At 34.7% G+C, this 22,263-nt stretch overlaps 2 pseudogenes; both read right to left on the bottom strand.

Annotated features, from left to right (window-relative positions):
* Positions 1-11,369: 11,369 nt before the first annotated feature.
* On the bottom strand, positions 11,370-15,441 carry LOC149238259 (putative glucose-6-phosphate 1-epimerase pseudogene; annotated as a pseudogene).
* Positions 15,442-21,355: 5,914 nt separating this feature from the next.
* LOC149238258 (putative glucose-6-phosphate 1-epimerase pseudogene) lies at positions 21,356-21,894 on the bottom strand (annotated as a pseudogene).
* Between the last annotated feature and the right edge of the window lie 369 nt (positions 21,895-22,263).

Raw genomic sequence — 22,263 nt, 5'->3', positions numbered from 1 at the left:
CAACAAGTTCTCCAACTTTTAAAGGATAACGCCACTTCGGTGCAAAATCAAATGAAACAACAGGTAGATCAACATCATAGTGAAAAATGTTTTGATGTGAGTGATTGGGTATTTTTACTGCTACATCTCAAGCAAGCTATTTATGAGAAGGAAATGTTGGCAATACTACATGCACTTAAAAAATGGCGACCTTACCGAATGGGAAGATGCTTCAAGGATGAGGATGTGGAAGCATTGTTTTGTGCCATTTATATTATCCAACCAAATTGGATAAACGAAGCAAGGGATGAATGGAAGAAGTATGAAGAAGTATGGCCATTTATTCAAAAGTTGCAAAAGATTCCAATTCAAACAATATTGCCAGAAATTGAAGAAGAAGGAAAAATCATATTGGAACTTGGAGCAGTCATAGAAACGAGAACCCAACAGCTACGAAATCAATCAATTTCAGAGTATCTCATCAAGTGGAAGAACTTACCCACTGAAGATTCCACATGGGAGGACAAGAATCTTATACAGAAGCATCAAGAACTACTCAAGCGTTGAGGACAACGCTTTTTGAAGGAGAGGGGCATGTTAGGCCCCTATACTACTAGTGTAACCCCTTATTGTTATTAGTACAACCCACTTATTATATTGATGTACCCATGTAGTGCCCATATTGTTACTATTGTGCCACATAGAAGCCCACTATTGTTACTATTGTGCCCTACAATATTATTGTTATGTAGGCTTTGATTGTATTGGGACCACTTAGACTCCTATATATAGAAAGGAGGTATTTTCATTTGTATGATCGAAGAATTGTTCATTTATGTAATGTAAAGGAGGTTGCCCCCTCGAAGAGGCTGAATTCTAAGGCGTGGATCTCTCTTTTCTATCTTTTTGTGAGCTGGTTTCATAACAATTTGGGTCATATTGTATCTCATGAAGGAGTTAAGGTAGACCCTATCAAAATTAAATCCATTAAGGAATGGAAATTCCGCACAGCCATAAAGCATCTGCGAGGATTTCTCGGGTTGACAGGGTATTATCGCAAGTTCGTTAGGAATTATGGGAGAATAGCAGCACCTCTAACAACATTATTGAAGAAAGATGCATTTTCATGGACCCCGGAAGCGACAAAGACCTTTGAACATCTTAAAGAGGCAATGTGCCAAGCACCGGTCTTAGCTACACCGGACTTCACAAAAACCTTTATTGTGGAATGTGATGCTTCAGGAAATGGAATTGGTGCTTTTCTAATGCAAGATGAAAGACCCATTGCTTTTGAAAGTCGTCCAATCAAGGGAAAGTTTTTAAGCAAAGCTATTTATGAGAAGGAAATGTTGGCAATACTCCATGCACTTAAGAAATGGCGACCCTACCTAATGGGAAGACACTTCAAGGTAAAAACGGATCATGATAGCCTTAAATACCATTTAGAACAAAGATTATCCTTTGAAGAGTAACAAAAGTGGGTCACAAAGATGTTGGGTTATGACTTTGAAATCATATACAAAAAAGGGAAGCAAAATGTGGTGGCGGATGCACTCTCAAGAAAGGATGAGGATGTGGAAGCATTGTTGTCCGCCATTTCTATTATCCAACGAGATTGGATAAACAAAGCAAGGGAGGAATGGAAGAATGACGAAGAAGTGTGGGCACTTATTCGAAAGTTACAACAAGATTCCAGTACGTCTGATACATTTGGCTGGAAAAATGATTCGTTATGGTACGAATATCGCTTATACCTCTGTAAGAATTCCCAGCTAAAAGAAAATATTCTTATGGAATTGCACACTTCTCCCTTAGGAGGGCACTCAGGACTTTTAAAAACTTACCACAGGGTTAAGAAGGATTTTTTTTGGGATGGACTTAAATCAGATATTCAAAATTTTGTGGTGAAATGTTTGTTTTGCCAACAAAATGAAGTTGAAACAATTAGGACATCGGGTCTATTACAACCTTTATCCATTCCAAGCCAACGTTGGGAGGAGGTTTCAATGGATTTTGTCACAGGTTTACCCAAGTCTGAGGGAAGAGTGTCATCATGGTGGTAGTTGACAGACTTACCAAGTATGCACACTTTTGTGCATTATCACATCCATTTAAAGCCAGTACAGTTTCTACTGCATTCATGGAAACAATTCAAAAGCCACAGGGAAACCCAAAGATTATTGTAAGTGACAGAGATCCCATTTTCACTGGAAATTTTTGGACAGAATTATTTTCTTGCCTTGGTACTCAGTTAGCTCATAGCTCATCTTATCATCCTCAATCTGATGGGCAAACTGAGATAGTAAACAAATTTCTGGAAGGATATCTTCGTTGCTTTGTATCTGATAAAAAGACACAATGTGTCAAATGGTTGCCTCTGGCTGAATGGTGGTATAACACTTCCTTCCATACAACAACAAAAATGACCCCATTTATGGCACTTTATGGGTATCAACCACATCCACCACATCATATTTAAGAGAAAATTCTAAGGTTCAGGCAGTGGAACATAACATCGAACATCAATAAGTCCTCCAACTCTTAAAGGATAACCTCGTGTTGGCACAGAATAGAATGAAACAACAGGTAGATCAACATCGCAGTGAAAGAAGTTTTGATGTAGGTGATTGGGTATTCCTACGGCTACAACCATATAAGTAAATGTCCCTCAAGCAAGCTAAGAAGGATAACAAATTATCACCAAATTATTATGGTCCGTACAAGGTGTTGCAAAAGATTGGTACTATGCCATACAAATTGGAGCTTCCTGCAGCTTCTCGATTGCACCCAGTTTTCCATGTTTCATGTTTAAAGAAGGTTATAGGTGACAAGCTCCCAGTTCAAACAATATTGCGAGAACTTGACGAGGAAGGAAAATTTATATTGGAACCGGAAGCAGTCACAGAAACAAGAACTTGACAGCTACGAAATCGTTCAATTTCAGAGTATCTTATCAAGTGGAAGAACTTACCCGCTGAAGATTCCACATGGGAGGATGATAATTTTATGCAGAAGTATCCAGAACTACTCAAGCGTTGAGGACAACACTTTCTTGAAGGAGAGGGGCATGTTGGGTCCCTATAATAGTAGTGATTACCCCATTACTATTGTAGTTATACCCCTCATTAATGTTGTTGTGCCCCTATTGCCCCCATATTGTTATTACTGTGCCCCATAGAATCCCTCTATTGTTATTTTTGTGGCTTTATATTATTATTGTTAGGTCGGCTGGATTATATTGTGACTCCTTAGAGTCCTATATATAGAAAGTAGGTTTTGTCATTTGAATCATCCAAGAATTGTTCATATATGTAATTTAAAGGAGGTTGCCCCCTCGAAGAGGCTGAATTCTAAGGAGTTGATCTATCTTTTCTATCTTTTCTTCAACTGGTTTCATAACACGCTGCATGAGGATTGAGGAGAGGATCAAGTAGAGTGAGAGAAATGTTGCATGTGGATTGCATATGAAACAAAGGTTTTTATTTGTTTTCATCACACCCAAGGATGAGACTCTATAACCCTTTTAATTATGAATAAATGATGTTTTCTGTGTAATTCATTATTAAACCTATGGAATCGTGTTATTCTTCCATGCATTTTGTTTGTATTCGGGAAAGAATCAATGATTGCGGTGTTTCCATACTTTGCAGTAGAAAACATAGCGTTAAAGGCAGAATCAACATAGTTTGGTCCTGCAAGCGAAACTCCCAATTACACTAAGAAATAGCGCAAAAAAACTTAACGGATATGAAAGCTAGATTTGAAATGTTATACACAGAACCTTTGGGATTTGTTGGGTCCATGAAACATTATCACATCGCTAAAGAGGAGCAGCATATGTTAAAGGCCCAACCCCGAAACCTTGCGACATGTGATTGTGAAATATCGCATTGGAACTCTTGAAGGGGAGCGGTAAGGCTTTAAGTGGAGACAACAACGATCACCGATAGTGATTAGCGATAAATCACATCGGGGCTCTGCCAAAGGAAAGTGCCAAGTCGAAGGACCCAGCAACTATAGAGTCGTGATAAAGTGATTAAATCTAGACCGTCGAATCAGTCAGATCTTGATCTTCGATAATAATGTATATGTTTTATTTAAAAGGGGAAAAAGCATTGTTTTGGGCTTTTTTAAAGGCATCTCAATTTTGAAAGGAAAAGGCAGAGTTTTTAGAGAAAAGGGGTGTTTAGGTGGGTGATTGTTGGGTCATATTGATATGTTGGTGTGTGTGTTAATCCATTATTTTCCTCCTGCATCAATATTTAAAGCTTTAAGTGCTATTCCTTCACAGAGAATCATAAAACAAGAAAATTCTGACTTTAATCCTGTCAGGCCTGTTCCGAATAGGACATGCCCAAGAACAATAGAGAATCTGAAACAAATAAGCTCAACCTTGAAGGCATGAAAATACAGAGCAATGCATCCATTTTATAATCAATCAAAGACCAAATCAATCGACCAAAAGGGTTTGAAAAAGAAGTTAGGGTGCAGTTGGATCGAGGTTAAGAACACAGTTCATACATTTAAGGCCAAAGACAGGTACCTGCCACAAATAGGGAAGACATATTTAAAATCTAGAGGAATTAATGGAGGAAAATGAAGACGGAGGAGTTCATTATTACCGGAGGGATAGGAGCAGATGGATTCAACGACATCGTTGGACAAGGCAATGAAGGACGCTGAGGTTCTCATTTCAGATGCAACCTAGAGAAGTCGGGCATCGACGCTGTAGGACAGTATTTTTCCAGAAAACCACATAGGTCCCATGGTGAAACTTTCCATGGTATACCCAAGAACATATATATATACATCTCTCCCTTTTCTTTTTAACAAAGGATATGATAGCATATATGCCTGTAAAACACAACTATAACATGTTTTTACTTTAATTTTATTGATTTTCATGGCAATAAAAGGGTATCATTTTCAATATAAAAACAAATTGTTATATGTATATATTAGGATTACAAGTCCTTATGAGGGTTACAAGATATTATAGCGGAATTTTGGCTTAGTGGGTTTTGAGTCGAGATTTTGAACCAAAGCTCTGATACGACATGTAAGGTCCCATCCTAGGGTCTTCTAACAAATCTATATTCTCTATATTTAAATTCAATAAGAGGTAATAATTTATTTTCTCACAAGAAATTTAAATAATGATAATTTACCATTTAAATACTAATACCTACAATTTTAATAGTTAAAATTTCATTTCAATCACTTACATGAGTAATCTATGCAAAGAGGAATGCCTATACTGATGGCCCAGTGGAGATGCCCTTGAGCTGTTGCTCCTGTTGGAACGCTACTCTTGACTATCGACTAGATTTACCTCCCAGCCAACTAGGAAGTAATTCCTAGCCTAGGAAACCTCCATAGGTTCCCTAGCCCTTCGAGTACAGGTCCAACCAGATGTAGTGTGTGTGTCCAAGACCAAGATAAACAATACTCCCTTCCTCTCTCCAACAATTCCTCAAAACCATAGCTGACCACAATCAAAATCAAGACCCAACATCCCCCTTTCTCCCTTCCTCCTTCCCCTTTTATGCCCCTCCTCTCCTCTCCACGTCAACCACCTCTCATTAATGTCATAACTTCTTGGTCATCCTTATAGTTGACTTCTTTTCTCCCAAGAAAATCTGAGAGTACATTTGGGAATGTGATATGAATATAAAAATTGGGTAATTAATGGGAGAGGACCATGTCTTCTCCCAAGTAACTGTGAAAGTACATTTTGGGGATGGGAGATGAATATATAAATTGTTAATTAATGGATAGGAAAATGTCTTCTCCCAGGTAAATGTGAGAGTACATTTTGGGGATGAGAGATGAATATATAAATTGGTGATTAATGGAGAGGACCATGTCTTCTCCTAAGTAAATGTGAGAGTACATTTGGGAATGTGAGATGAATATATATATATATAATTTGGAATAATGGAAGGAGACCATATCCTATCCAAGATTTAATTTGAGAAGACAAGTTGGGAATTTGAATAATAGCAATAATTAATTTTATATCAATAAATAAACTATATAGTTTCCCAAATGAAGGTATTCACCAATATTTCTTAATATTTTCAGGTAATGTAAACATTAATAAAATTTTCATGATAAGGTTAAGTGGGGCATTACATTTCACTTCTAGAACCTTTTTCTTCTTGATATGTCCTTCTACCTTAAGAGTTTGAGGAGTGGTAATTATTTCCAATGCTTTACAACATATGGTTGGATTCATTTCTTCTTTCTTTGGGGTTGGTTCCTAGTGTATATCCTCTTCTTTTGACATTTCTTGATCCTTTCCTTTGTCTTCTCCACAATCAATGTAAAATAATTTCTTCTCAGCACACTTATGACCTTTAATGTATTTGTTATCACAATTGTAACAAATCCCTTTTTGTTTTTTTCTTCCAATTGTTGTGGTGTCAACCTTATAGGTTGTGGAAGGCTAGGAGAAACAACACTTCCATCTTTATAGTTGTGATGGGTAGACATCCTTGTTTCCATAATTTTTCTTTCCACTTTTCTTGCCAACTTGAATGCCTTCTCTAATGAATTAGGTTCCCAAAGATGAACCTCATGTTGAATGTTATCGTTTAAAGTCCCTATGGAGACATCAATCCTCTACTTCTCTAGAATATTATTTTCCCTTATATTCAATTTTTTAAAGTTCTCGATAGGCTCTTCCATTGAACACTTTTGTTTGATATTTATCAATTGGCTAAAGAAGGTGTTACTCTTTGTATCCTCATAATGTGTTATCATTTCATTTGTGAAAATTGACCACGTAACAAGTGGATTATGAGAACAAAGCCCTTTATACCATAAAAATTGATCCGGTTCTAAATATGAAGATGCAATACGTACCATTCGCAACAGTTGCACCTCATGTAGATCAAAATATTGCTCCATCTGTGGTATCCAATTTACCAGATCCTTGCCATCAAACTTCCTCATATCACCTTTTCTTGATTTTAAGAGCTCAATCTTGAAATGATTGTAACTCTATAATTTCAGATCTCCGGGTTCCAAAATTACATCTTGCAGTAGCCCTCTAAGTTCTCTTCCTATCACCGCAAGTTTAATCAATATTGGATTCTACAAGGAAGAGTTATCGAAAATATCCCATGATGACCTGATTATAGACTGGTTCAGTAGAGCGAACTTCTACGAAGTTCCACGTGTCACCATTTCAATCTTAGGACCTAAAATCGATGCAAAGAAAACTAAAGTCCGTCGTCTTTCTGAAACTTCCTATGAAATTTCAATTTGATGCTTAGAGAGAAAGTTATGTCGATTTTTCCAAGGTCACATGTTTAGGCTATAACTCAGAAGCCTGTAGAAACCCTAACTATCTTGGACTATACCACTCACATTATAGCGAACCAAGATCTAAAATTTGGGCCTCTGATTCACCAAAATGAAGGCTCAAATAGGTTTTAATTTCCAAGTCTGAAACTTCACAGAAAAACAATTATAGCGAAAATTCCATGATGACCTGTTTCAGATGGATTTCTGGAGTTTTCAAAAACCCTAACTTCCTCAGATCATATCTCCGCAAATATAGCAAGAGAAGATCTTAAATTTGGACTCGAGTTTTAGAATGAGTTCGGGTCAAATGGATTTTCATTTAAGCCTCTAAAACTTTGTAACAAAAAATTTATAGTGAAAATTCCATGATGACCTTTTTGGAGCAACAAAGCCTAGAATGCAAAGCTCTGATAGAAAATGTTATGAAACCGGCTCCCAAAAATATAGAAAAGATAGATAAACGCTTTCAAAATAAGCCTCTTTGAGGAGTAAACCTCTTTTACATTACACAAATGAATAATTCTTGGATGTACAAATGACAAGACTACCTTTCTATATATAGGAGTGTAAGGGGTCATAATATAATTAGAACCGACATAAAAATAATAATGTAAGGGCACAATAATAACAATAGTGTGCTTCTATGGGGCACAATAATAAAAATACGGGGATTACATGGGCACAACAATATAATAAGGGGGTGATACTAATAAGAATAAGGGGTTACACTAGTAGTATAGGGACCTAACAACCGAGAAAACATTTTTTTCCCACAAACCTTCTCATAAATGGATGCTAAAACTATAAACCATGAAATGCATGGCTTAGACCAACATATAAGGGAGTTATGAGATAAACCCATCATGGATTTCTCAAATAGACTAGAAAATAACAAGGACGCCTAAGTGCATATTCATACAACAAGGAAAAAGTGAAAAATGAATTTGCACTGACAATCAGTAATATAACTACAATACATAGAAGGAAAGATAAGTTTTTGACAATCACAGATGTACTCACCTAAGTTTCTAGCTCTCCCACAAAAATCAGAAGGGGATGTTACATCGAATTCGAAAAACTAAATGATCGGCTTAGGGAATTGTGGAGATTTTTCAAAGTTCGAATATACAACGTGAAAGTTACTATAGAACTCACACCTCTTTCTTGAATCTTAGCACGATGTGCACTATGGGGTCCTTGTTTTTCCTACGTCATCTCCTACTCAAATATCCCAGTTTTAACGTGGGTTAAAAGAAACTCTACGTAGTGATCGTGTTTTTACTAGTGTGGCCACATTTGTTTTCTTTTAATTTTTCTAGCCTTCGCACCATGGATTGGGAATTTTTCCTTCCTATTGCAATTTTTTTTCACTTTCTTGTAGAATTTGAGAGAGTGGGAATGTTTCCCACGTAGGTCTGCAAGTTCTTGCCTTTTGTTGCTAGGACTTCTGCGCACTTGGGTTGGGGTGAGTGGAGCCTCTTTAGTCCTTGTTGGTCTTCTTTGGTAGGGAAAAGGTTCTCATGTACGTGCATGTAATGATTTTAATGGAGGGTGTTACAAGACCAATTTAAGAGAATATCTACAAAGTGGAGAGGGTCATGTCATCAGTACAAGGATCTCCATGGGGTTGAGGGGTAGGATATGGGTAGTCAGAGTAGTAGTAGATTGTAATTAAGAACACCACATATTATTTAGAAAATATTGATTACAAATATGTATATTTTATTGTGTAAACGTAACAATGTTTTGAAATTCTTTTGTAAGGCATGAAAATGGTTAAGTTTGGCATGCATTTTAGAGATATGCATGTGTACGTAATGGTGCAGTAAATGACTTATGGTGGGGGGATGAGGTTGATCCCCAACAAACACAAGAAAGGAGATAAATTTAAGAAGGTTGGTGGTGTGGCTCAATGAGCATTGGGCTATTTAACTTGCTTTGACATACCATTGTCTTTTGGATTGAAATGCTTTTGATGAACACAAGCAAGTGGTGATTATTTGATTTGAGACATTGCAGTGTGGTAGAAGTGTCTCAAAAGTTATGAAAGCGCCCCTTTGGCTCAACAATCACAACTAAATGGAATTTATTCTATTAAATTCACTTGAGACTTAGTCATAACCCATTCTTCAATAAGAAATTCCCTTAAGAAGGCAATTTGGTGCATGAAGGGTGAACATGTCACGTAGTAGAATTGAACACATGTGGGGGAATAATAGCACACTATACTCATGTCCACTATATCTAGCACCCACCTTCTCCTCCATGGATGGGACGAGATAGTCATGCCTCTATCACTTTTGATGACTAATTATGGTAACTAGTGTCTTGTTAGTTCGTTTTGATTTTTGGCATGTAAGGCCTATAAGGATGTGGGTCTCCCAATTGGGAATTTTTCTTTTTGTTAGTACCATGGCAGTAACATTGGTCAACAAACCTGGCCGGGGTGAGGCCACATGCATTTTGATGCCCTTGTACATACTTTTTTATTAATGATGAATCTTAAAATTACAAAAAAAATTAACACACTATACTCATACACAATGTAATAAGCAAGCCCCCATCGATGTTATGCACTACTTTAAATGGGTTTAGTAGCCTTGTATGGCTCTAACAATCATATTTGAATGTATATTATGTTAACTAATTTAACCAACAAAACATGCCTTCAACAATGGTAACTAGACTTACACTCTATTTACTGCATTAAACAATCAAGTCAGGCTTTAATAATTGTAACCAAACATACAAGTCCTTGATCAATTTAACCAACCTAACACACCTTTAATAGTGATAACGAAAATGTACATGTTACTAATCCAGTGATCATTGTGTCATGCTTGTAACATGTGCAATTGAGTATAAATGTTGTTTATAGGGTTTACCTATCTAACATATCTCCCACAATTGTAGTCAAACATGCATGCTGATTCGGTTAATCTCCTAGATAATGTTAATAAAAAATACTTGTTAATATCCAACCTAACATGTCACTAATAGTGACAATAGAATGTGCATGTCAATGACTAAGCTAATTGACCTGATATGTTGTTCACTGAGATGATTAACACGTAACTCACTAAGCTGACCAATTTGACAAACCATTGGTTTTGTCATTGAACTGACATGCCTTTAATAGACACAACTAAATGTACATGATGTTAAACCAATAAACCATCATAACATGACTTTAACAATAGTAACAAAGTGTAAAAGTTTTGGATTGGGAAAACTAAGCTAATATACATATGATAATCATAATTGACCATACATGTTTGCTGTGATCAACCCTTCAATTTTTCATTTGCTTTTGTACAAAATTAAGCATGCCGTGTAACTCTCAAAGTAAATTTGATACATATATAAATTAAGTTTGTATTTACTTGTTCGATTTGTGTTAAAGTGTTTCCTCTTTAAAGGTCACAAGATTGGATCTAAAGGAAATTAAGGTATGTACACCTCCATATATTAAATAGTTAAGGCATTCAATGGAGGGCATTTCTTGTCTCACAAACAAGGGGGTCTCATATGTCAACTTGGAAGCTACCTGCATTATAACTTAATATTAAATACTATTCTTATTTTTTCTATTAGTATTAATGCTTGAAATATTTAATATATTGTTAAGGATATTACTCGTCAACTAATTAGTGAAGTATTTAATATTGGATGAGAGAGTTGTAAAGGTGAAATTTTGGCTACCACTGCTTAAATTTGGTGTTTGTATTATGTCAATGCAAAGTTAGATTTCACACCTATTGGGCAATTTACTTGTTTAAATTACTTTTCATTGAGTTATCAACTAGGGATACTCGTAAGCTTATGATGATGCCAGCAAAATATATACAGGAGTAGGAAACTAACTCTAAGCTAAGAAAACTAAAAAGTCTCAAATTCAAGATGCAATAAGTGAAGGAAGAGGCTCCTAGTTCAGGAGTTCCTGGTTGCCCTTCCGCATAGTATTTTCCTCAAGAAGAGAAACTAAGGAGCAGTAGTATGTAATGTATAGAGGTAAAGAGAAGAGGCTCCTAGTTTAGGAGGTTCTGGTTGTCCTTCCTCATGGTTCTATTCCAACAACATTACCATTGCATCAAGTCATCAACTCAAAAATAACTTGAAATAAAGAAAATGAAATTAACTTTAATTATTGTTTAGACCAAATAGAAGGAGACCCTAACTTAGACTCTTGGTTGTCCCCTGATATGCTAATTAGAACTTAGCTAAAATTCATCCATTAGTAATGAAAAATATTCAAACCTCTAAGTAATTAATTGAAAATAAAATCTATAATGAAATAAATCTATAATGAAACAAAATGTTTCTTTGATCCTTTTAGAGTGAGCTCAATTCTCTTAAGACAAAAATGACAATTTGTTTCACAAATCCATAGACTACCTTAAGATAATTTTTATCTAAAACTATAGAACGAAAACTTTATTCTATTCCATCATAAATTAGGATACATTGTCCAAGAGTCCTTCGCCTTGGAATGGAGGAGGCACTCCTATTTATACAAATACATAAACAACTAACCCATTAATGGAGATCCACTAATCCCTCCTACATCTACAAATCTTTCATATGGTTACAACCAATATGAGACACATATTCCTTTATCTGTGATTTTTCTCCATGAGATATGCTTGACCCCTATCCCAAATCTCCTTCAAATCTTCAAGAGAATTCGAATTGGAGTCTTGCAGGCCACATAAGAATGTCTTCGAACCTTCCAAATGACCTGCACATGTCACCAAACTCATTCCACCTTTAGGTATAAGAAAATGCATGTTATTCTTCTAACTTTTAATGATAAATTCACTTTAAATACAAAAAATAAATAACTTTGCAAAATGAAAATATGAACCCATATGGTAATGGAAATATAGGGTTATGTAATGATAATGTGATAAAATGAGGTGAAAAAGTGAGGATAAAAGAAAAAATGGTGTGAAAATGTATGTTTATTTGGCGGCCCAACATACCTCCCAACTTAAGTTATTGCATGTCCTCATGCAATCTATTGCATTGGTTCACTTAATCATGATTTAATCTTTTTGCATTGTCTTTCTTTTATATGAACTTTGGCTGATATAGTTTTTTTAACTTCATATAATTTTCTTTTTGACAACTTTGTTACTTTTTGCGAAGTCTTCTTTCTTTAAAACATTTGATTGCAACATATTATTTTGGTTGGTTCTTGTGTGAAAATAAAAATTTTATTAGTATTGGTTCTTGTGTAGAAATACTTTTGTTGCTTTTGTGTTGCATCAAAATACTTTGAAAACATTTACTTAACCATTCACTCTTTGATCATTATTTGTAAAAAATGTAATGTTTGGATCATAATGCAATAGTAGTTGTTTGGAAAAAGTATGTTGGTCATGTGTATATATGACATATATGACATATGAAAGGTGATAGTGGAGTATGAATGTGAATATGATGTATGCAAATGAAAATGGTGAAGTATTTTGCAAAAATTATAATTTTAGTATTAAAAGGAATTGTATGATAGAAAGCTAGAATAGAACATACCTTTACTTACCTAAGTGGATAAACTGTGTATATGTAGAAAAGTGTACCTCCTGCTACTGAATCATGGAATGAAGAATACAAGAATGAAGAATTTGCATACATGATGGATGAAGTCGTGAATGTGGATCCTTTATTACTTCTACTAAATTTGTTCGAAAGTATAAAATATTGTTGAATCTCCTACTGAATCATATAGTCTTCATGTCGTTCCATATCATGGCACAATTCTTTCCATGTGAATAAATGTGTTGATGTCGAACATGGAAAGAAGTGATTGGATTACTGGCCATTGGTGAATGTCATTAACCAATGCGAGGCAAACTCACTAGTAATTTCAATGAGTGCCAAGGTTCCCATGCACACCTTGTGATGTGCGAATAGATGAGATGATGTCTAGCCACTTGTAAGATCCAACAAACAAGGGACATTAATGTATTCGCATTGTTCATTGGCGAGAAGACTTGCCATTAAGGCATGCAAACCTCAAGGTACTAATAAAGACTTTAGTCTTTGTCTGAGATAAGGTGCTAAGGTCGATGGGTAAAGACTTGTTGAAAGGTGGGCCTTAAGGAATCCCACATCAGTCAATGTGAGTTCGTACAAAATGATTGGTAGGACTATATATACAAGATGTTATGGTAAAGCATTTTTTACCAAAAGGAAAACAAGGCAATGTAGATAGCTCGATGGTTTATTTGTTAGGCAAAAAGATGAAGTGAAAGGAAGACGAAAATGTATGCCACTCAGAAAGGTAGACATGTATAAAGTCATGATGGATAAGGAAAGAATTAGTGGACTTTAACATGGATAATTGATGAGGTTTTGAAGGAGAAGTGTGGGTAAACATATCATGACACAAAATATTTCTGTTTAACCGCAAATGTCATGACGTGTGTAATAAAATTTAAATTCTTTTTAAAAAATAGCTCCTTCAAGCTTTCAATGATGAATGTCATTTCTAGCGATCACATCTACATGAACTTGGATCATCTGCGCACCCATAAAAGATTAGTTAAAACCCTGCATGAAAACTGTAAGAGCGTTTAGAAAGATATAAAATGCAAGAATGTGTATGAATTCTTAGCAACAAAAATAAAATAAAATGATTTCTTTTACCTATTGCCTTTGCGCACAAGCTCCTTTGAAGAAACTAAAAAGAAAAAGTTAGCATAAATTATTTTTAAGGGTTATGAAATGTCCATTTGCAAAATTTTTAATTTTATTATTTTTCAATTGTTTTGATTTTGTTATTTTTTTAATTTCTTTTGATTTTTACTTATTTATCTTTTTAGTTGTTTTGATTTTTTTATTTGTTTTGATTTTTTTTGTTGTTGCTTTTTTTAATTTTGATTTTTTTTCATTTGTTTTGTTTTTTTTTACAGAACTAATTTTTTTTTGTATTGTTATAAAATAATAATAATAATAATAATAATAATAAAATCACAAAAAATTATTTTGATTATTTTTGTTTGTTTTGATTTAAATTATTTTGATTTTTTTAAACTCCGATAATCATTTATTAATTAAATTTAGAAACTGGAAAAAAAAATATGAAAAATCTAAAATGATCAAACTAAATTAAACTAATATTAACAACAAACAAAAAAAAATTAAAAACTAAATCTTAGAATAAAAGTAAAAATAAAAGAAAATGAAAACTATAAATACAAATAACATTAAATACAAATACTAAATCTGAGAAAAAGTAAATTTAAACTAAATTAAAAATAAGTTATGAGTAATACCAAATATTTATTCGATCTGAAAACCACGGCACCAGTTTCACCTCCACCAACATTCTCCTCCTCTTCACATTCACTATCACCTTGAATAAGTGTAGTGTTTTTTGGAATCTCAGGTCTCCATTGATGATTTTTCAGAAATAGATGTGAAGCAACTCAAATGAGGGCGGGAGATTGTGATTGGTGAAGTATACCGAAACCCTAACACCGCACCAAATCTTTTCCAACCAAAGGCTCAACGATCTCTACCGAGCTGATACCAAGGTCGGGACTCGATATCGAGTGGAATGCCATTTAGCTCATTACATATACCCCATACAAGAGAGATTTTATCAACAATGGTCAGGAGATTCCAAACCCTCCACTCGCTCTTCTCTGATGTCTCACAATGATAAGTAAGTATGCAGGGAAAACATGAAAGAGAAAGGCTTAGTATCGACATTCCTCACACCAGGAATCAATGTGAGCTTCCGAGGACCTAGAGACACCCGTAGTCGTAGTTCAAAACTGTGAGACCACATCTTTAAATCTTCCTCTGTGGGAGTCAAAATAAGGTCAACAGTTGACACATTATTTACAACTGGAAGTGCTGAAGGGCGGCTATCAATTGCCCACAACTTGTTCCGTGAAAAGCCATATTGTTCAAATGATCTAAAACTACCAAACTAGGAAAAGAAAATGGGTATCCCTCTTCTGATTTCTTTTGGTGGCTTAAAAAGGGCCTTGTTTCTCACAAACAACCGTTATTCGTGACGTTCATATTTCATGATATAACTTGTATACCATATAAAAGCACCTTAAAGTAGGATCCCCAAGGTTCCATCAATTTTAACCTCTCCAGTCCACAGGAATCCTTGACGAGATCCACCATCATTTTGTCCATCCTTGGGAATGGGACCTTTAATTTGAACCCCGTGGTAGCTATGGTTGCGAGATTTCTTCAAACTTGAGTGGTTGAAGTTCTTGGATTGCAGTGCCACTCAAGTTTCAACCGTGGAAACACTATTTTTTCCTAACGGTCAAATCAACACCAAATTAGACCTGAGTTGTGAGGAAAAAAAACCAGCAAAAGCACCTGAATGCCGTATCCATCCTTATGATGGTGAGTTGGACTATTTTGGGCGCAAAACTAGCGTATTAATCCGTGGATTTACATAGGAACAAAAGCTTGCGCAGGCTCCCGCACTACAGATTCTAAAAAAGGTAAAGAAACTGAAACAGAACGTGACAGGATGGAATGAGGAGAGAATTTCCATACAATTGGATTTTCATTACCTTGTTGTTGAGCATGTTGCAAGGTGGCATGGAAAGCATGCTACCAATGGTGAGTGCCACGTTGGATAAATGCAAAACAATAAATTTTTTCAAATGTTTGGCTCAATGAGTAAGCATCTGCTGAAACCCCTTTTGCATTGTCCATGGTCCAGCAGTTGCATGTACAGCTTTTTGGGCATCAATAGCCCAGAATAGATGATCCCACACTATAAGAGGAATTATACTAGCAAGGATATTTGACCCACTATCCACAGTTTTCCATGTGATGAGAACAAAAGCTCGATTTTAGCCTGAGGAATTGGCACGATATTTTCCATATTTTTCTAACAAAAACTTGATTTTTCTTATTGGCCAGATCAGCTTCACCGACGTCGCCGATTCTGAAGATGGAGATTTCTCATGACAGATTTTCACCTCATGCCTCAGATTTTCTCTGTAATCGAGCACATGATTTCCCCAAAACAGTCGATCTGCCAAACTTCCACTGGAACATTTAGATCAGAAGGAGGCTGGCAAATGTCTCCTTCTCATCACTACACAAATAAAATGATGAATTATGCTTTCAATAAAAAATTTCAAATGACATGGACTGGTGAGATCTTTTTGAGATGGTAATTGTGAGGCCAAGCCTGAGTTTTGTTCAAATATTTCATCCCTTGTACGAGGTTGTCACAGAAAATGTTTTGATGCGCCCCTATTTCAATGTACGACCAGGTGGGCTATATTCTGGTGGTGGTATGCAAATGGTTGAAATAGTTTTGGGCATCCATGGAAATGAAAATCTTTTTAAAAATAATTTAAAATTTATTCTAACGCTAAAACAACCTTGGATTTTTTTATTGATTTAGGATGAATTTTTTTAGAAAATGGAGACAAGTATATTGCAACCCTAAAAACATTTATAAATATTCTAGTTTCTGATCCTAGAAATCATTCCAAAACTCAGGAGGAGAGCATACTTATTAGAGATTGAAAATATCATCCTACCTACACTATGTTAATTGAAAATTACAAACCATTACCTGTAATTAAATTTCCAATGTAACCATTCATGCAATAGTAGTAAAAATGTGTTCATTTTCAATTTCACAATTTTAAAATGAAAATATACAAGGATGATTGAATCTAGTTTCTTTGAGTGTGATTTAATGAAATAAATAAAAAATAAAAAAATTGATCTAACCTCGTACTTGCTTGAAACCATTGAAACAACCTTTCGATAAAGCTTTCATAGGCATGACTTATCGAGATCATGTTGCAACTTCTCTTCATCCTCCTCAATCTCCTGTTCAAATAATTGTTCATTGTTTTCTTCGAGGGGAGTAGATAGTCTTTTGGCTGTTGTCAAGATCTCTTCTTTGCAAGAAGAGGATATCTTGACACTTGTTAGGAGTTGTTCCAACCTTATACTCATCATTTTTAGTGTGTTTTTTTTTTTAGTGAATGGGGGGTTTTCTATTTGTGTTTTATTTTGATGTTTTCTATATGCCAATAGACTTAAATGAAAACACCTATATGAAATTAACCCTATATAAAAATGTTTCCTAAACAATCCTCTTAACTAGCTTACATCTAAGTTTGCTTCCCCATGTTACTAAGATCTTGCTGTCACTGTGTTATTCTTTGAACATGAGTTAGAATTTCTATAAAGAAAAATACTGGTATTGAATTAAATTCCTAATGCTTAATCCCTTAGCACCATCCACGACAATAGCACCAAAATGTTAGGCAATTTAATTTCCTAAATTACTTTTCATTAAATTATCAAGGGATACTCGTCAGCTTGTGATGATGCAAGCAAAATATATGCAAGAGTAAGAAACTAACTCTAAGCTAAGAAAACTAAAAAGTCTCTGATTCAAGATGCAATGAGTGAAGGAAGAGGCTCCTAATTCTAGAGGTCATGGTTGTCTATCCCAACAGTACTATCCTCAAGAATAGAAACTAAATAGTAGCAGTATGTGATGTATAAAAAGCATGAGAAGGGGCTCGTAATTTAGGAGGTTCTAGTTGTCCTTCCTTGCACTTCTATTCCAACAACATTACCATTGCATCAAATCATAAACTCAAAAATAACTTGAAATAAAGTAAAGGAAATGAAATTTAATTATTGTTTAGAGCAAATAGAAGGAGAAACTAACTTAGAATCTTGGTTGTCCCCTCATATGGTGATTAGAACTCTGCTAAAATTCATTGATTAATAATGAAAAATATTCAAACATCTAAGTAGTTAATTGAAAATAAAATCTAAAATGAAATAAATCTATAATGAAATAAAATGTTTCTTTGATCCTTTTAGAGTGACGTCAATTCTCTTAAGACCAAAGTGACAAACTATTCCATAAATTCACATACTACCTTAAGATAATTTTTATCTAAATCTATAGAAATAAAAATTTATTCTATTCCATCATAAATTAGGATACATTCGCCAAGAGTCCACCTTGGAATGGAGGAGGTACTCCTATTTATACAAATATATAAGCAACTAACTCATTAATGGAGATCCACTAATCCCTCCTAGATCCACAAATCCTTCATATGGTTGCAGCCAATATGAGACACATATTCGTTTATCCGTGATTTTTCTCTATGAAATATGCTTAACCCCTATCCCAAATCTCCTTCAAATGTTCAAGAGAATTCGAATTTGAGTCTTGGGGGCCACATAGGAATGTCTTGAAACCTTCCAAAGCACCTATACATGCCACCAAAATCATTTTACCATTATGTATAAGCCAATACATGTTATTTTTCTTAATTTTAATCCTAAATTCACTTTAATACATAAAAATAAATAACTTTAGAAAATTAAAAGATGAACCCATATGGTAATGGAAATATAGAGTTATGTAATGATAATGTGATAAAATGTGGTAACAAAATGAGGATAAAGCCGAAAATGGAGTGAAAATGTATGTTAATTTGGTGGCCCAACATACCTCGCATCTTAAGTTGTTCATGTTCTCATCCAATCTATTGCATTGGTTCACTTAATCATGATTTAATCTTTTTTCATTGTCTTTCCTTTATATGAACTTTGGCTGAGATAGATTTTTTTAACTTCGCATAATTCATTTTTTGACAACTTTGTTACTTTTTGCAAAGTCTTCTTTTTGAAAAAGATTTGATTGCAACATATTATTTTGGTTGGTTCTTATGTGACAACCAAAAGCTCATTAGTATTGGCTCTTGTGTAGAAATGCTTTTGTTATTTTTGTGTTGCATCTAAAGACTTTGAAAACATTTAATCAACCATTCATTCTTCAATCATTATTTTCAAAACATGTAATGTTTGGATCATAATCCAATAGTAGCTTTTCGGAAAAAGTATGTTAGTCATGTGTATAAAGGACATATATGACATCTGAAAGGTGACAATGGAGTATGAATGTGAATATGACGTATGAAAATGAACATGCTGAAGTATTTTCCAAAAATTATAATTTTAGTATTAAAAGGAATTGTATGATAAAAAGCTAGAAGAAAACATTCCTTTACTTATCTAAGTGGACAAACTGTGTATATGTAGACAAGTGTAGCTCCTGCTGTTGAATCATGGAATGAAGAATACAAGAGTGAAGAATTTTCATACATGATGGATGAAGTCATGAATGTGGATCCTTTATTACTGCTACTAAATCTATTCGAAAGTCTAAAATATTGTTGAGTCTGCTAATGAATCCTATAGTCTTCATGTAGTTCCATATCGTCACAAAAATCTTTCCATGTGAATAAATGTGTCGATGTCTAAAATGGAAATAAGTCATTGGATTATCGGGCATTAGTGAATGTCGTTAAACATTGTGAGGAAAACTCACCATTAATGTCAATGAGTGCCAAGGTATCCTAGTACATCTTGTGAAGTTGTGAAGTGCGAATAGATGAGATGGTGTCAAGCCACTTACAATATCCAACAAACAATGGACATTAATGTATTCCAATTTTTCATTGACGAGGAGACTTGCCATTAAGGCATGAAATCCTCAAAGTACTAATAATGACTCTAGTATTTGTCCCACATAAGGTGCTGAGGTCGATGGGTCAATACATGCTGAAAAGTGGGCCTTCAGGAATCCCACATCAGTCAACACGAGTTTGTACAAAATGATTGCTAGGACTATATATACAAGATGTTATGGTCAAACAGTTTTTTATGGCAAGGAAAACAAGGCAATGTAGAGAGCTGGATGGTTTATTTGTGAGGCCAAAAGATGAACTCAAAAGAAGACGAAAATGTATGCGACTGAGAAAAGTAGACATGTATGAAGTCATGATGGATAAGGAAATGAATTAGTGGACTCTAACATGGATGATTGATGAGGCTTTGAAGGAGAAGTGTGGGTAAACATATCATGACACAAAAGCTTTCTGTGTAGCGGCAAATGTCATGACATGCTTAATAAAATTTAAATTCTTTTAAAAATCTCGCTCCCTCAAGCTTTCAATGATAAATGTGATTTGTATAGATCACATATGCATGAACTTGGATAGTCTGTGCACATGTAAAAGCTTAGTGCAAACCCTGCATGAAAATTGTAAGAGATTTTTAAAAGATATAAAATGCAAGAATGAGTATGAATGCTTAGGAACAAAAATAAAATAAAATGATTTTTTTTAACTGTTGCCTTTCTACACAAATTCCTTTGAAGAGTTATGAAATGTCTATTTGCAAAATTTTCAATTTTTTTAATTGTTTTGATTTTATTATTTTATTTGTTTTGTTTTGATTTTAACTCTTTTCTTTTTTTAATTTGTTTTGTTTTGAATTTTCTTTTAATTGTTTTGATTTTTTTTTACTGCTTTTGTTTTTAATTGTTTTAATTTGTTTTTAATGGTTTTGAATTTTACTTAATTTGTTTTTATTTTGTTTTGATTGGTTTTCTTTTCTTTTTTATTTATTTGTTTTGTTTTTTTATTTAAACTAAAATTTCTTTGTATTGTTATAAAAATAATAATAATAATAAAATCACAAAAAATTATTTTGATTTTTTTTATTTAAATTATTTTGATTTTTTTAACTAAAATAATCATTTATTAATTAAATTTACAAACTCAAAAAAAAATCTAAAATGGTCAATCTAAATTAAACTAATATTAACAATAAACCCAAAAAAAAAAAAAATCTAAATCTAAAGCTAAATTAGAATAAAAGAAAAAATAAAAGAAAACGAAAACTATAAATTCAAATAACATTACATACAAATACTAAATCTAAGAACATCTGCTATTCTCCTCCTCTTCAGATCTGCTATCACCTTGAACTAGTGCAACAATTTTTGGAATCTCAGGTCTTCGTAGAAGATTTTTTAGAAATAGATGCGAGGAGCTCAAAGCAGGGCATGGGATGGGATTGTGATTGTCAAGTCTACCAAAACCCTAACACCGCACCAAAGCTTATCCAACAAAAGGCTCAGCGATTTCTGTCTAGCTGATACCAAGGTCAGGACTCCATATCTGGTGGAATGTCGTTTAGCCCCTTACATATACCCCATACTACAGAGATTTTATCATCAATGGTCAAGAGTTTTCAAACCCTCCACTCACTCTTCACTTATTTATGACACTAATAAGTAAGTATGCACAGAAAACGCGAAAGAGAAAGGCTTAGTATCAACATTCCTCGCACCAGGAATTAATGTCAGCTTCCGAGGACCTAGAGACACCCGTAGCCGTAGTTCAAAACTGCGAGACCACATCTTTATGTCTTCCTATGTGGGTGTCAAAATAAGGTCAACAGTTGACACATTATTTACAACCGGCAGTGGTGAAGGGTAGTTATCAATTGCCCACAACCTGTTCCGTGCAAAGCCATGTTGTTCCAGTGATCTAAAACCACCAAACTGAGGAAAGCAAATGGGTATCCCTCCACTAATTTCTTTTGGTGGCTTAAAAAGGGCCTTGTTTCTCACAAACAACAGCTCTTCGTCAGGTTCATTTTACATGATATAACTTGTCCACCATATAAAAGCACCTGAGCGAAGTCTCCCCAAGGATCCGTCAATTTTACGCTCTCCAATCCACTGGAATCCTTAACGGGATCCCCCATCATTTTGTCGCTCCTTAGGAAAGGGACTTTCAACTTGAACCCCGTGGTAGCTATGGTTGTGAGATTTCTTCAAACTTGAGCAGCTGAAGTTCTTGGATTGCAGTGACACTCGTCAAGTCTCGACCGCGAAACCCCTATCTTTTTCTAAGAGCCAAATCGGCACCAAATTCAACCTAAGTTGCCAGGGAAAAAAACCCGGCGAAAGCACCTTAACAACATATCGATCCTCCCGACGTTGAACTGGACGCGACGTTGAACTGGACGATTTCTGGTGCAAAACTAGAGGATCGATCAACGGATTTACGTAGGAACAAAATCTTGCGCAGGCTCCCGCACTACAGATTATGAAAAAGGTAAAGAAACTGAAACGGA

This window comes from Pinus tabuliformis, chromosome 8 (genome assembly GCF_031772625.1).
Source record: "Pinus tabuliformis cultivar Carrire ecotype Pingquan chromosome 8, CPIR1, whole genome shotgun sequence".
Classification (NCBI taxonomy): domain Eukaryota; kingdom Viridiplantae; phylum Streptophyta; class Pinopsida; order Pinales; family Pinaceae; genus Pinus; species Pinus tabuliformis.
This window is presented reverse-complemented; position numbering and strand designations above follow the sequence as displayed.